The sequence below is a fragment of the Prionailurus viverrinus genome, chromosome B3 (genome assembly GCF_022837055.1).
Source record: "Prionailurus viverrinus isolate Anna chromosome B3, UM_Priviv_1.0, whole genome shotgun sequence".
Lineage (NCBI taxonomy): Eukaryota > Metazoa > Chordata > Mammalia > Carnivora > Felidae > Prionailurus > Prionailurus viverrinus.
Genome location: NC_062566.1, coordinates 88176428 through 88190683, shown reverse-complemented (window position 1 = coordinate 88190683; position 14256 = coordinate 88176428).

The following is a 14256-nucleotide window of genomic DNA, read 5'->3' as shown; positions in this document are numbered from 1 at the left end:
CCCAGAGCTTGCAATTTACCCAAATTGGGGCTAAAGCTCATGGACTGTGAGATCATGACCTGAGCCAAAGTCAGATGCTTAATGACTGAGCCATCCAGGTACCCTGGAAATTCAATTTTTAATAGAATTTTTCACCTGTTAGTTTTATTTAAGGCACTTTGTATTTTGATTTGAATTTCACTTTGTGTTGTAGACTCTAAGTCTAAAGTTCTCTGTTGTCTAGCAAGAGAGCGGGGTGCAGGATGAAAAGCAAGAGATGGCTAATGTCCGGGACAAGACAAGAGCCCTGAATAAGGGTCTTTGCCCTGTATTTATTCAGATCAGAAGGCTTACAAACGTGATGGGTGTGCACAGAGAGACAAAGAAACTGGGAACATTAACTTGGGGGCATGAGGGAAAGGGGGGTTTTGAAGATATACAGTATTTGGGGTTAGAGTCAATATAAAACAATCCTGGTGCAAGGCAGATGGGCAGATGGTTGTTAATGGCAGACAGGAGGCGCCGTGTCTGTTTAACCTAGCTAGTCTAGGGGATGAGACAGCGAATAGGAATAACCTCAGGGTTAACAAGGCACCTTTTCTTTTGTTAACCAGCTCTGCTCTGGGCTGCTTTGCCTGCAGCGCAAGGGTCCATAGGCGAATTCACCAATCTACCTAACCTGGCCCTATCCTCCTGTGAAAGCAACTTTTCTGCTAAGGTACTAAATTTGGGGTGCTTCCACCCTGAATATGTAGTCTTGTTTATTTCATATACCTATGTATTGGACACCTTTGCACCCATTCCTATTTTAGGGCTTTACATCTCCCTCTCTATTCTGGGCGCTCTGCATCCCCTCTCTATTTTGGGGTGCATTTGCACCTCCCTATTCCAGGCACCTTTGCGCCTTCCTTTTCTTGGGGTGCTTTTGCACCCTCCTATTCTTGGGGTTCCATTCTGGTTTACCCAAACTCAGGCGTGAGCATTTTATGGCTCTGTATTTCTTTATGCCTTGTTAACTCATTGGTGTAAGCCCAGAGGATTCCTAAGCTTATCCCCCAAAACTTTGTGTTTTTGTTTGTTAAGTTTATTTTGAGAGAGACAGAGCTCGCATGTGTGAGTGAGTGGAGGAGGGGCAGAGAGAGAGAGAAAAGAGAGAACTCCAAGCAGGCTCTGCACTGTCAGCGCAGAGCCAGATGTGGGCCTCAGTCTCACGAACCTGAGGCAAAATCAAGAGTTGAGCACTTAACCGGCTGGACCACTCAGGCCCCCCAAATTTCACTTTGTATAAGTGATATCATGTATTTGTATATACTGCAAATACTTTTGACCTAGTTTGTTATTTGTGTTTTGACATTTATGGTGTTTTATTCTCATTTGGGATTTCTCATTTTTCTTGTAGTTGAATTTCTCAGTCTTTGTTTTTTTGACTTTTGGTAATTTTTAAAATTGTTTCTAACACTTCATCTCTTATTCTCTACAGCAATTATCACTTCCTGATATATAATTAACTTATTACATATATTGTCTCTCCCATAGAATCCTAAATATCATGAACACAGGGGTTTATTGCACTGCTCTATTTTATGCACTTAGAATAATGCCTGGCATAGAGTGATCTATAAATATTTGTTGAGAGAATGAATGTAGGTTTTGTAGACTAGAACTTTATAAAGGATAACTCAAATAATGGTGTAGACCTTGGATTAGAGTTGAAAGACCAGCTGAGTATTACTGTCCTTTGTGTTTGGTCCATTCAGTTGAAAAATAACCAGGAAAAAGTTCTGATTAAAGATCAATGATTAGGAGTTAAGTACCCTACCCATGAACTGTCTGTCATAGAAGAAAATGAGAGTCCATGTTCATCCTTGAAAGATAACCAAATGGATGATTTTTTAAGTTACATATATATGTATATATACACATGCACATACATATTTTTATGTGCTTCTAAAGAGTAGCTACTTGAATTACCACTAGAAGTCATATAAGGCATTAACTTTCTGTGTCTCTACCTATACAATTTAAACTTCTTTTAAATGTTGAAAACTTTAAGAGCAACTTCAAGACTATTGAATTAAGAAGAAAACTGACCTCATGAAAAATTTCCAAACGAAAATAGAGCTGGAACAAAAAGGAACTGCCAAAGAAGAAGTGGGCAGGTTGGCACTTGGTGTTCCCTGAAAGGACAGGATTTAAAAGTACTTGGAAAGAGATAAACTAGGATGTAGATGTGGGTAAAGGCTGGAAAGTGAATCTGAAAGATGTAGAGGTTCGGTTTGGTATTGGGTGGGGAGGAAAATGTGGATTTACTTGGCTTTTGTTCATGAGGCTACATTTAAAGAGAATATCTAAGGGGCAGTTAATAGCAGTTTCGGGGTTTCTCTTTGCAACACGCATTAGAAAAACACGGAGCAAGATGGTGCCAAAAATGTGAAGGCAAGCTCCTTGTCATTAGAGGTATGTTACTGAGTGATGGTCAACTGGGAGACAAGTTTTGTCACCTTTACTCTGAGCAATTTGTGTTACTGAAGATGGAAATTTAAAGAATGTGTTTTGAATTGCTCATAGGTGAAGGGCACATGTAGCCACACTGAGAGAAAGGCTATTGGCAAAGGAATGACTGTTGGTAGCAAAAGGTGTTATGGGTTGAAATGTGTCCCAGCAGAATTCAGGTATTGAAGTTGTACCTCAGCCCCCCAATCCCCAACTCCATCCCACCACTGCAGCTCAGGGCAGGACCTTGTTTGGACACAGGGTCATTGCAGATACAGTTAAAATAAAGACCTACTGGACTAAGGTAAACCCCTTTATCCAATATGCCTGGTGTGCTTATAAGGGGGAATTTGGGCACACAAATATACATGCACGGAGGTAAGAGGATACAAATAGATAAGGAAAAGATGGATGTCTACAAGCCAAGGGGAGAGGCCTAGAAGAGTCCCCACTTTCACAGTCTTCAGAAGGAGCAAACCCTGCTGACACTGTTTTTGGACTTCTGGCCTCCAAAACTGAGTAGGCAAATTTCTTTTGCTGAAGCCGCTCACCTGGTATTCCCTTATTATGGCCTTTTAATTTAAACAGCAAAATTGTCACTGTGAAGTTTTAAAGAAATGAGTTTTCGCTGAAGAATAAATATTACTTTATCTGGCATAGGTTTCCAAAAACTATTCTGATTCTTAACGGAGGTCTATTTTTTCTGGGCTGTTTTTTTTTTTTTTTTCTTTTTATGCCTACTGGCAGACTTCTATTTATTTTCTGAGGAATATTTAAGTAAAAGCCCTAATTTTAACACCACTTGCAGAGTGATGTTTCTTTTAATCAGTTCCTAGCCTCCTCTACTAAGAGTCAAACTATTCCTAACGAACATGGCAATTAATGCAAAGAACAGCTACAGGTTTATGACATATAAGATGCATAATTTCTCTGGCTTTGATATCTACAATTGTTTGACATTAATGCTGTTTGAACTTTAAATAAAATAGTTTCTTGCTAGTTTCTACAAGCTACACAAGATTTGGGAAACAGTGTTCATTTTGCTATTCCAAGGACATTTCAATAGAATACAACTAACCCAGCTGATCAAGGTCAGAGAAGCAGGTTAATCAGTTTTATCTATTTCTTTTAATTTTTGTTTCTATTGAAGTGTTACATGTTTATTTCCGAATTTGTAACAAAAGAAGTAGCAGAGTTCACTAATAATACAAGCAAAAGGCTAAAGCACAGTGGGAATGCACTCAGTTGTCAAGGAATAGCACTTTTTTTTTCTATTTTTTATACAATGTCATTCTGGGCATTGTTACACTTGGGCTTATGACAAACTGGCTCAGTACTTTATAAAAATGGAATTTTCAAAGAAATGACTGAAGTACCATTCCACATTAAATATCTCTAAGTGCTTCTGTATTTACATATTAAAAGATAGATGTCCAACCCTTCATTGTCCTTGGCTCTGCTTTATGGAAACCAAGCTATATGATGGATTAAGTAGGTTTTAACCAACACAGTTCTTGCTGGTCATTTTAGGATAAAAATTTAGTGGTGACAAGTCTTACAAAAAAGTCCTTATTTTTCACCCAAATCAATTTTAGTTGTAACTTTATACTTGGCCATAGGTATTGATCATTTTATACCTATCTATTCACCTGTACAATTACACAGAAACAGATACAATTTAAAATATTTAATAGTTTTAACTTATTATTGACCAAGAAAATTATATCAGAGACTATCACTAACAGAATTAATATTGTCTAGATAGGAAAGTCAGTACTACTATGATGGCTAATTTATAAGTGTTTTACCTGTGCCAAATAAGTTAATTGCAACTACAAATCTCTGACAAGAAATACTATTAGTATTTACTTTTTACAGATGTAGAAATTGAAGCATGGCCAGGTGAGTTTAGTGCTAAGCAATTAAAATATGATACAGCATATGTAGTATAAGAAAATACATAGTACTCTTCAGTCATGCTGGGGACAGAAATTCAATTTGGCCCAAGAAGGTAGAAAATAAATTCATAGAGTTGGCAATGTTTGAGCTAAACTTTGACATAAAAGTAGGAGTTTTACAAGGGGAGAAAAATTTGCCAGAGGGGAAAAAATACAAGGTGACCAAGAATAGCCTGTTCATGTCAAGACTTTTTCGGTGGAAGAGACCAAACACCTACTAAAACTAGCTCAAGAAATAAGGGAAAGCTTATTTTAAAAAAGGCACAAAAGTCTCAGTGAAATAGCATCCAGAAAGTGTCATGAATCAAGGCAGCCTGTCCATATTTCTCTGTCTGCCTCTGTCTGGGTGTCCTCAGTGACTACACTTCTGAGCCTGAACCTCTTTCTGTTTCTTTCTTATGATGGACTTGCTATGCTGTTATTTTCTCTGTACACATATAGCTGATGCCTTCCCAGTTTCACCCTACGTGACTTTCTAGTGGAGTTCTCCATGGATTACTATATTACTCCTCAATGTAAAAATCTTATATTGTCAGACAAATCTGATTGGGTCAGGCCATCTTTTCATGCCACAGCACACAAGTTATTTCTAGTACATTTGGCTATAATCAGAAGAGTTGGTTATGACCCACTCTATTGTCAAGCCTATAAACAAACATTCATGAACCAAGTCTACTGGGTACTTAAATAGGTTAGTAATCATTTCAGTATGGTAGGTATGCATGCATTTGTTATTTGACCATAAAGTAGAATTATGAGGGCTTTCTTTCTCAGTGCACTGACCTTGACCTTTGATCTGTAGGAATAGGGAAGGTATAATTTTAAAAACTTTAAGTTTCATAATCCTACTGGTCCTTTAAAAATAACACTTCTGGGAGGGTGAAGAATAAGAAGTCAAGATAAATGGAGATAATAGGGGACAATTGTGGTGATCCAAACTAGAGAAATAACTCAAAATGAGAGGCACCAATCCCTGACATTGATGGAAAAATTTAAATATTCCCAGAATGTCTTTCTGATTCCAAAATGTTACGGAGGATGAAATGTTCATTTACTTTTGGAAGAATGACTTGATGGGTGAAAACAAGAAAAAAATATGAGGAAACAAAGATGTAAACCAGAATTGAGAAATTGGTGAATGGAAAAACAAAGAAAAGGAAACAACAGCAGAAAACATTGTTGTAGAATTCTTGTATTGGCTATATTGTTTTTCAAATAGGGAGGAGATAGAAGGGACTCCTATATTTCAAAAAAGAGTGGCATGTTTTATCCTCTAAAAAACAAAACCGTCTTCAGATAAGAACAGATGCAAGGAATTTAGAAGGAAGACACAAGTAGTGTGAGCTGGTAGTGCTCTGTGAATGGAAGATCTCTACTGGGTGAAATTAAACTCAAGAATAGGTAATAATGGAAAAAAAAAGTCTCTTAACTGTTTAATGCCTCCATCAAGGATAACTTTAAGAAAAAGATCTAACAAACTATAACAGTAACAATAATAAGACAACCACCTATTAAGCACTGCCATGTATCATGCTAAGTACTCTATTCAGGTTATTATATTTAATCATCACAACACCTCCAAGATGCATATAATATTATAATCACTTTATGGAGAAGAACATGAAGGCATCAAATAAGTCAATACTTAAGTTATCAACCATTCTAGTAAGAAGAATAGAAACTATTAAAGCTGTGGTATTTATGTTGCATTATAATACCTTACTGGAGTAATGCTGAGAGCAGACAAGCACCATGAGAAAATGGAATCATGTAATCCTTAAGTTTATAATACTTAAAGGAGAAGCTGTTAGAAATAGGCAGACATAAGCTCCGTAATTTAGGACTAAGGAACTACACTCAAAATGGAATTTTGTTTTTGAGAATGAGGATTTCTAAAACTTGGAAATACTTCAGTTTTATTACAAATTACCAAATAAAGAAGTAAAATGTAAGAGATCAACTAAGTAAATCAAACCTGTGAGGATTTTAAAGGAGCACAGATTTTACGAGATTGCATCACTGTTGGAACAAATGGCCTAGATAGAATATAGATGTACAAGTGACATTTATAGTGTCAGGAATACTAAATGATAGACTGTGCCAAAAGCCTGTGAAAATGATTTTTTAAGAAGGATGTGTGTGTTTTAACTATGTGAAGAGAAAGAAGACAGAGAACTCTATTGCTTGAAGATCTAATATTAAAATAAGTGGAAAAACACCATTAAACAGGAACTTAATCTCTAGTCTAAATGTGTTTAAGAAAAAAACTTAAGAAAGAATGACACACTGGATACAAGAAGAGACCACATAGCTGTTTCAAGTTCAGTTCTTTTTCCATTTATTGAGAACTTCAAGATATGCTTGCATATCAAGTCATTGTTAAAAACTATGGAGGAAGAAATATATAACTTCAGAAAGAAAAGAATTTTCTACAAGCTATTAATGGCAAACCTAATAAAGCTCTGAGATTATTCAGTAGATGGTTTATAAACATTTGTAAAAGAAACTGATGTTTACTAAAGTCACTATAGGCCTACAAAAAATTTCAATAGAAATCAAATTTATTAAAATTTTCAACATGCTTCAACAGGTTATAAGTGTTTATACTACATATATATTTTTTCCCTTTCTTGTAAAAGAACCCTTACTTTTTTTACGTGGAACCATTCCTACTCTACTCTTGGTTCATGGTGTTGTTAATGCCTGGGCTAGACATTTCCAGTCAGAGAATTCCATCTTGCGGGCAAGCTGATAGAATCAGCCAGACAACAAGCAGAAGACTGGGATACTTTTGGAACTATTTGCAAACAGGAAAGCCCCTTTCTCTGCCACTGCTGAACTAGAGGAATATGGGTTTGTGTTTTCTGGTGGCCATTTTGTATCATGAGGGAAACTTAGAATATCACCAACAAAAGAGAATTTCTAGACTGAGAGAGAGGCAGAACTCTAGCAACAATCTTAGATTATTTGCAATTTTAAGGTAATGAAACACTTTTTGCTTATGCTACTTTGAGTTAATTGGAACTAAAAGAGTTTTAATTCTGAAATTGGTCCCTGGAAGTGGAATATTACAATTAGAACACATTTAAACTGTGGGTTATTTGCTAAAGAATACAGAATGAGGCTTCTCCCAAACCTTACTTGAGATATTAGTGACACCTGTTATAAAGTGGAAAAATTAAATTGCCATGTTAATGCAAATTCACTTGGTTCTCAGATTTTTAGTTCTCTGCTACTAAGGCTTTTGGAAATCCTGTAGAGAAATGCCAGTATTGTGGAATGTGTCAATTGTTCTGTGTGTGTGTGTGTGTGTGTGTGTGTGTGTGTGTGGCTTTCAGTAAGTTACTCCAAAAAGGAGACTAGCTTCTTCTAAACAGCTTCTCTGAAAATGGAAGAAATAAATACAACCTATTGAAGAAAAGCTCTTTTTGCCTGAGGCTAATGACACTGGGTAGCTTAGAATCTGACATTTCTTAGTTTAACAGGACTGTAAATCTTACTACCCTGCCCCAAGCTAGAGTTCATGGTAGAAAACGCAGCAAAGGGAGTAAAAAGCAAAAGAATGATAGTATTGAAACCCTGGAGAAAACACTGTCCTCCCCACGTAGCTAACTTTTTCAATTTCTGACTGGCAAGTGTAAAAATTACTCCCACTGTAGAGTACAATCCATTGGGAAACAACCTTTAAAGCAAAAACTGTATTAGTTCCATTGTTGCAGAATAGTGGCCAGATGGAAGCCATTATACTTACTGCTAGGGAGAGGGCAGAGCACCAAAATTTCTTGTAAAAAGGAAGGGATCCCAGTCAGTGCTCTAGATTCTAGAATTATGACTGGACTAAATCTCTAATTATGGTTATCAGTTCATGAAGCTTTATATTTATGGTCTATAGGTTTCTGAACCATAAAGAACTTGACATGCCTGTCACTCAGAAATCCTGTGCTCAGAGTTAAATGTAGCAATTTAACTGTGAGTGCATCTTGCCTCGGTGTCCTTAATAATTTAAGAGAAATGGTATTGGATAGTTCAAAGGCTCAAATTCTCTATCATGAGGGAAAGTAATTAAAGAAGTTTCTCTCTTTGTAATCATTCTCTACTAGGCCTACATAGATTCTTCTCTAAGAACAGGCTTGATCTCTGTTTACTGCCTCAAGTGGCCTATAAAATAATGGCAATTTAGGATTTAGAGTTATTCACATAGTTGAAAAAAATCCCTTAGGTAGAAGACTAAATGCAAGAAAAACATACATGTTTAGCATCATATTTAATAGGGGATAAAGGTACTGTGAAACAATATAATTGGTCCCTGACTCTTTGTCTCAAACGTTTTGGTCTGGACACATTTAGATAATCACATTTTAATTTTCTCCAGAGATGAGAGGCCACACTCTTTGGAAATCCTCAGATCCTACCACTAAGGATGACCAAAATCTGAGAGAAACTTGATACTTAGAATCTACAATATCTAAGAAGGCAGAACTAGGATTCAAAAAGCACCAATATAGTTCATATTGTCCATGTATCGTTTTCAAAAATTTAAACCATTCTTTTAGAGATACAGAGCAAAATGTCGAAAATATTCAACTCATTTTTGAAGGACCTAGCAAAACAATAAATCTGGCCCAAATGAAAATTAATGAAATAAGGATGATATAGTCTTCCCCCAAAAAGCATTAAAAGATGGAGCTTGCTAGGTTAGATACACAAATGGTTAATATCTTACAAGGCAATATAACCATAACCTTTGGACATTATCCTTGATGCTGAACAGAAAGGTGCAAATTAACACGTAAATTCACAGAACCTATGCCTTTGCTTTATAGAAAAGAACAAAGAGAAACATGAGTGTATTTCCCTTGATCGAAGGCCAACAAATTATGCCTGCTGCCCAATTTCTTGTTTTCATAAAGTTTTAATGGAACACAGCCACATCAATTAATTGATTCCCTGTTTGTGGCTGAGTTGAGCAGTTGTGATATAGACTGTATGGTCTGCAAAACCTAAAACACTCTAAGAAAAAGTTAGCTTATCCTTGCCTTAGATGTTTGAATAACTTTTATTAACAGTACTATCATTTTGGTAATAAATTTCTAAGCAGTCTTGATGACAAAAAGGTTGCTTTTTTGTGTGTATTTATGCTTATTAGCACAGATTTACCAAGAGTTGCTAATTGACTATATAAGCCTCTTTAACTATATAGTGTCAAAGTAACTATGGAAGCCAGATAATTAAGTTCTTTCAAGAAATTTCATTTAGAAATCACTTAAAAGCCTCTACAATTTATTCTGTCCTGAGGCTTGAAAATCCAAGTGAAAGAAATTCTCTTCACCAGATTTCTCCAGCAATATCTGGAGAGCCCCAAATTTTTTATAGTTCCTAGCAAGGGAGTCACCTTGTTTACCACCTGAGAAGCTGGGGCCCTGGAAACTCAATGACAATCCTGTTTTCTTGAAGAGATTTTGAGGTGTTGGTTCCATGTGTAAAGTACAGTCCCTTTCAATTAATGGTAGACTTGTTATTAGCTTGTTACAAAACATGACACTCCAGGTGTACTCCTGATTATTACAAAATCAATTTGATCAATTATATCTTAGTATAGAGGAGGCTTAAGTTTTATTGTACTTATGTGAATAACAATATTATGAAAAGTAAGGAGACAGAATGAAAGTAATTTTTATCAAAGCCGCTTTTCATTAGAACAAAACTACTCTTTTTCCTTGAAAAACAAAAAGATACCCCATTACTTTGTGTACACAGTTGTGTTTCTTTGCCATTATTTCCAGTATATATTCAATCACCCATGTTAACTATCACTGAACCCAATTAGCTACTATTTCATAGAGAACATTGGGAGTTGAAATATCGAACAGTGTATTTGAAAATTGTCTGTTATGCAACAAGCATTTTAGCAAAGTAGTAAAAGCTTATGTTCCTACCTAATGATCACCTTTATCTACCCACATCACATTTCGACCAGGTATAAGCATTAATGAACATACAAAACTAAGAAACACCCCTTTCTATTTTCTAAAACTGTGTTTCAGTAGTCTGTCTTAGGCAATATTAGATATGCAAAGATTACTTACTAATGAACTCAGTATTATGCAAGACTTTAAAATTAAGGACATTGAATTCTGAAGTTAACATACTGCTAAGCATAATTATTACAAGTATTTTCAGAAATCTGGTTTCATGCATTTTTTTCAATCTTTGACATGGTGTAAGAATTAAATTAGCTCATTTGATAGTAACCAGTGTAAGAAGTTTAGAAATTTTGAAATAGCTATTTCTCCTATTAAAAAACAAACAAAAACCATTGAATACTTGTATTATATTTCAAACTGATAAAATCAGAGAAAACCTATTAAGTTGGCTTGTTTCCAAATCAAAATTTCAAACCATCTGGTGGGTCTAAGGATTTATCTTGATTGAATAGATTTGTCTCTTTATATAAAAATGTTGCTAGAGTAGCAGTTTCTGTTAGAATGATTTTTAAAAGGCTAGCATATTTACATTATTAGAAGTTAAATTAAAAACTTATTCTTGACAATTGGGATGGATATTATACTTATTTTGAATTTATAAACATGTGCTAATCTTTCCAAACCAATCAAAATAGACCTGTTTAAGATGTTTTATAATCTTTTTTGTTTCTATCCTTCGAAGATAGAAAAATATTTCACACTCAAACGGTAAATGCTTTTCTTTTAATATTTAATTATTTTTGAGAGACAGAAAGCATGAGTTGGGGAGGGGCAGAGAGAGGGGGACAGAGGACCTGACACCGGCTGTGTGCCGACAGCAGAGAGCTGATGTGGGGCTCGAACTCACAAACTGTGAGATCATGACCTGAGCCAAAGTCAGATGCTTAAGCGACTGAGCCACCCAGATGCCCCAGTAAATGATTTTCTAATTCTTAAATCTCAACAGTGGGTCAAGACAAAAGAAGCAGGAAAAACTCATAATTTAGGGTTCAAAGGGCTATCTTCCTGAGTCCAGAAATATTTTCTTTAATGAGGTCATATAAAAAATAAGCCAGCGGAACCTGGGTGGCTCAGTCCGTTGAACATCCCACTTCAGCTCAGGTCATGATCTCACAGTTTGTGGGTTCGAGCCCCATGTCAGGCTCTGTGCTGACAGCTTAGAGCCTGGAGCCTGCTTCAGATTCTGTGTCCCCCTCTCTCTCTGCTCCTTCCTCGTTCACTCTCTCTCTCTCTCTCTCTTACAAATAAATAAACATTAAAAAATTTAAAAAAATAAAACAAGCTAAAAACACAAAAAAGAAAACAAATCTAGCAAACATTTGTTTTATTATTGTTTTTTGACTGACAGAAAACAGGTTTTATAAGCCATACAATGATCATTAAATAAAACCATAATTCACAATCACTGCTGCCACCAATGGGGAATAACTTATTTATCATACATAATTCTAAACCAATACTAAGCTTAGCTAAGAACCAGAAGCAACAGAGAGGGAAAGATTGACAAGAGAGGAAAGAATCAGTGAAGATCAAGTTCTATTGTTTCTGTTGCCTTCAGGGACCAAAAAAAAAACAAAAAAAAACCCAAAAAAAACAAAAAACAAACAAACAAAAAAACCCCAAAAAACAAAACAACAAAAAAGCACTTGTGGGCTTAAATAGTCTGTAAAATGTACTTTTCAGGCAACACAGTTTATTGGCCCCTACAATCAAATTCCCTAAGGCATTCTAAAGGAACTACCATAGATTTCAAAATATAATTTTCAAAGAATTGGAAAAGGACTCTGATGTACTTATCAAGTTAGCATATGCTGAAGCTGTATTTATTTTATAAATGAGAAAATAGTGAATTGGTAAATCTGGTTCAAAGAAGAATGTGAAAAAGTGAGTAATAATAGACATTAAAATATTGAGGTAAGATTAATAAATATAGATCTGGTTAATGTTTACAAATCAATCATACTACAAACCTTGGCCTTATCATTCTTCTCTGACAAAAATTGAAGTTCACGTGTAATTTCACAGGTTCTGGGCTCCAATTATACAACAAATAGCTAAGCCAAGCACAAGGTGAATTGTCTCCTAGGATTGAATAATTCTCAGTTCAGCTTGTTAAACATTGTCCTATCACGACTCTGAGAGTCATACCTTCCTCCTGCCTTATTTCCAAATTTTGGTTAATTTTCTCAATATCTAATAGATACATAAAGTCAATACAATTTAGTCGTATGGCAAAGCTGCCATGTAAACTAAGGTAACCAAGCTTTATTTAAAAATATTTTTTATGAAGAAAGGAAATCACTAAATTATGGGAATTGAGCTAATTGACAAACTGTGGAAGAGTGAAAATACAAAATAGGAAGGAGACATTAGTAGAAACTATATCCTACTGGAAACATTAGAAGGAATTGTAAATAAATAGAAAGACAAGACATAGCAGAGGTATAATAGTTATCATTGGAAGAAGCTACTGCTATGTAGGAGTAGAATTAGATTGATTTTTGTTTAGCTTCAAAGTGTGAAATTAAGCCTGGTGAGTGAAGGTTATAGGTAAACTAATTGTAAGAATGAGTTCCATTAAAAAAATAAAAAATTCTATCTTGTGTTGTAGCAAGTTGCAAGTTACTCATTACCAGAAGTTTTCCAATTGAAGTTGAACAATAGTGTTTCTTTTCTTGGGGAGAAATTTAAGGATAATGCCTATTTCTGAATTGGTCAGGCCTTTATTTAGGTTTCTAAATTGCTTTAATTTAATTTCTTTGTTTTCTATTTCTGAACCTGTTGTCCCTCTCTCCCCCACTTCTCCTTGTGTCCTCCTCCCTCTGCCTGTCACTTGTTAACAAACTGCTGTGTGGTGCTGCTAGCAATGCAGCATTGGGCATGTTTTCTTCAATCTAGAAAGTAAAGAACAGTTGCATTCCTCCAATAGTTATCTAATATTAGAATAATAAAGGGTAAAAGTTCATTTTTAATAGACTATTTTTTAGAACAGATTTAGGTTTGAAGCAAAAGTGAGTGGAAGTTACAGAGATTTCTCATAAGCCCCCTGCCTCCCACTCATGCATAGTCTCCTCTCATTATCAACATTCCCCATCTGAGTGATACATTTGTTATAACTGATGGATTTACATATCATTATTACGGTCTATAATTCATATTAGGGGTTTCTCTTGGTGTTGTTATATTTGTCCAAACCCATGAAATGTACAAGTATCCACCATTATAGTATCATACAGAGTATTTTCATTGCTTTAAAAATCTTCTGCTCGACTAATTGATCCTTCCTCCATCTTAATCTCTGGCAATTACTGATCTTTTTTACTGTCTACATATTTTTTTGCCTTTTCTGGAATGTCATATAGTTGGAATCATACAGTAGGTAGCATTTTCTGGTTGACTTCTTTTGATGAATAATAGGTGTTTAAGCTTTCTCCATGTCTTTCAATGGATTGATAGCTCAGTTTTTAGGGTTGAATGATATTCCATTGTCCAGATTACCACAGTTTATTTATTTATTGATACAACTACTTTAGGGCATTTTGGTTGGTTCCACACTTTGGCATTTATGAATAAGACTGCTGTAAACATCCATGTGAAGTTTTTTGTGGGGACATAAGTTGCCAACCCTTTTGGTAAATACCAAGAAACACAACCTTTGGATTCTAGGATAAGGGTAAGTTTACAGGAAACAGCCAAATTGTCTTCCAAAGTGTTCTTACCATTTTTTTCATTCCCAATGGCAATGTGAGAGAATTCCTTTTGCTCCACATACTCACCAGCATTTGGTGTTGGTGTTCTGGATTTTTGTCATTAATAGGTATGTGGTGGTATCTTTGTTTTAA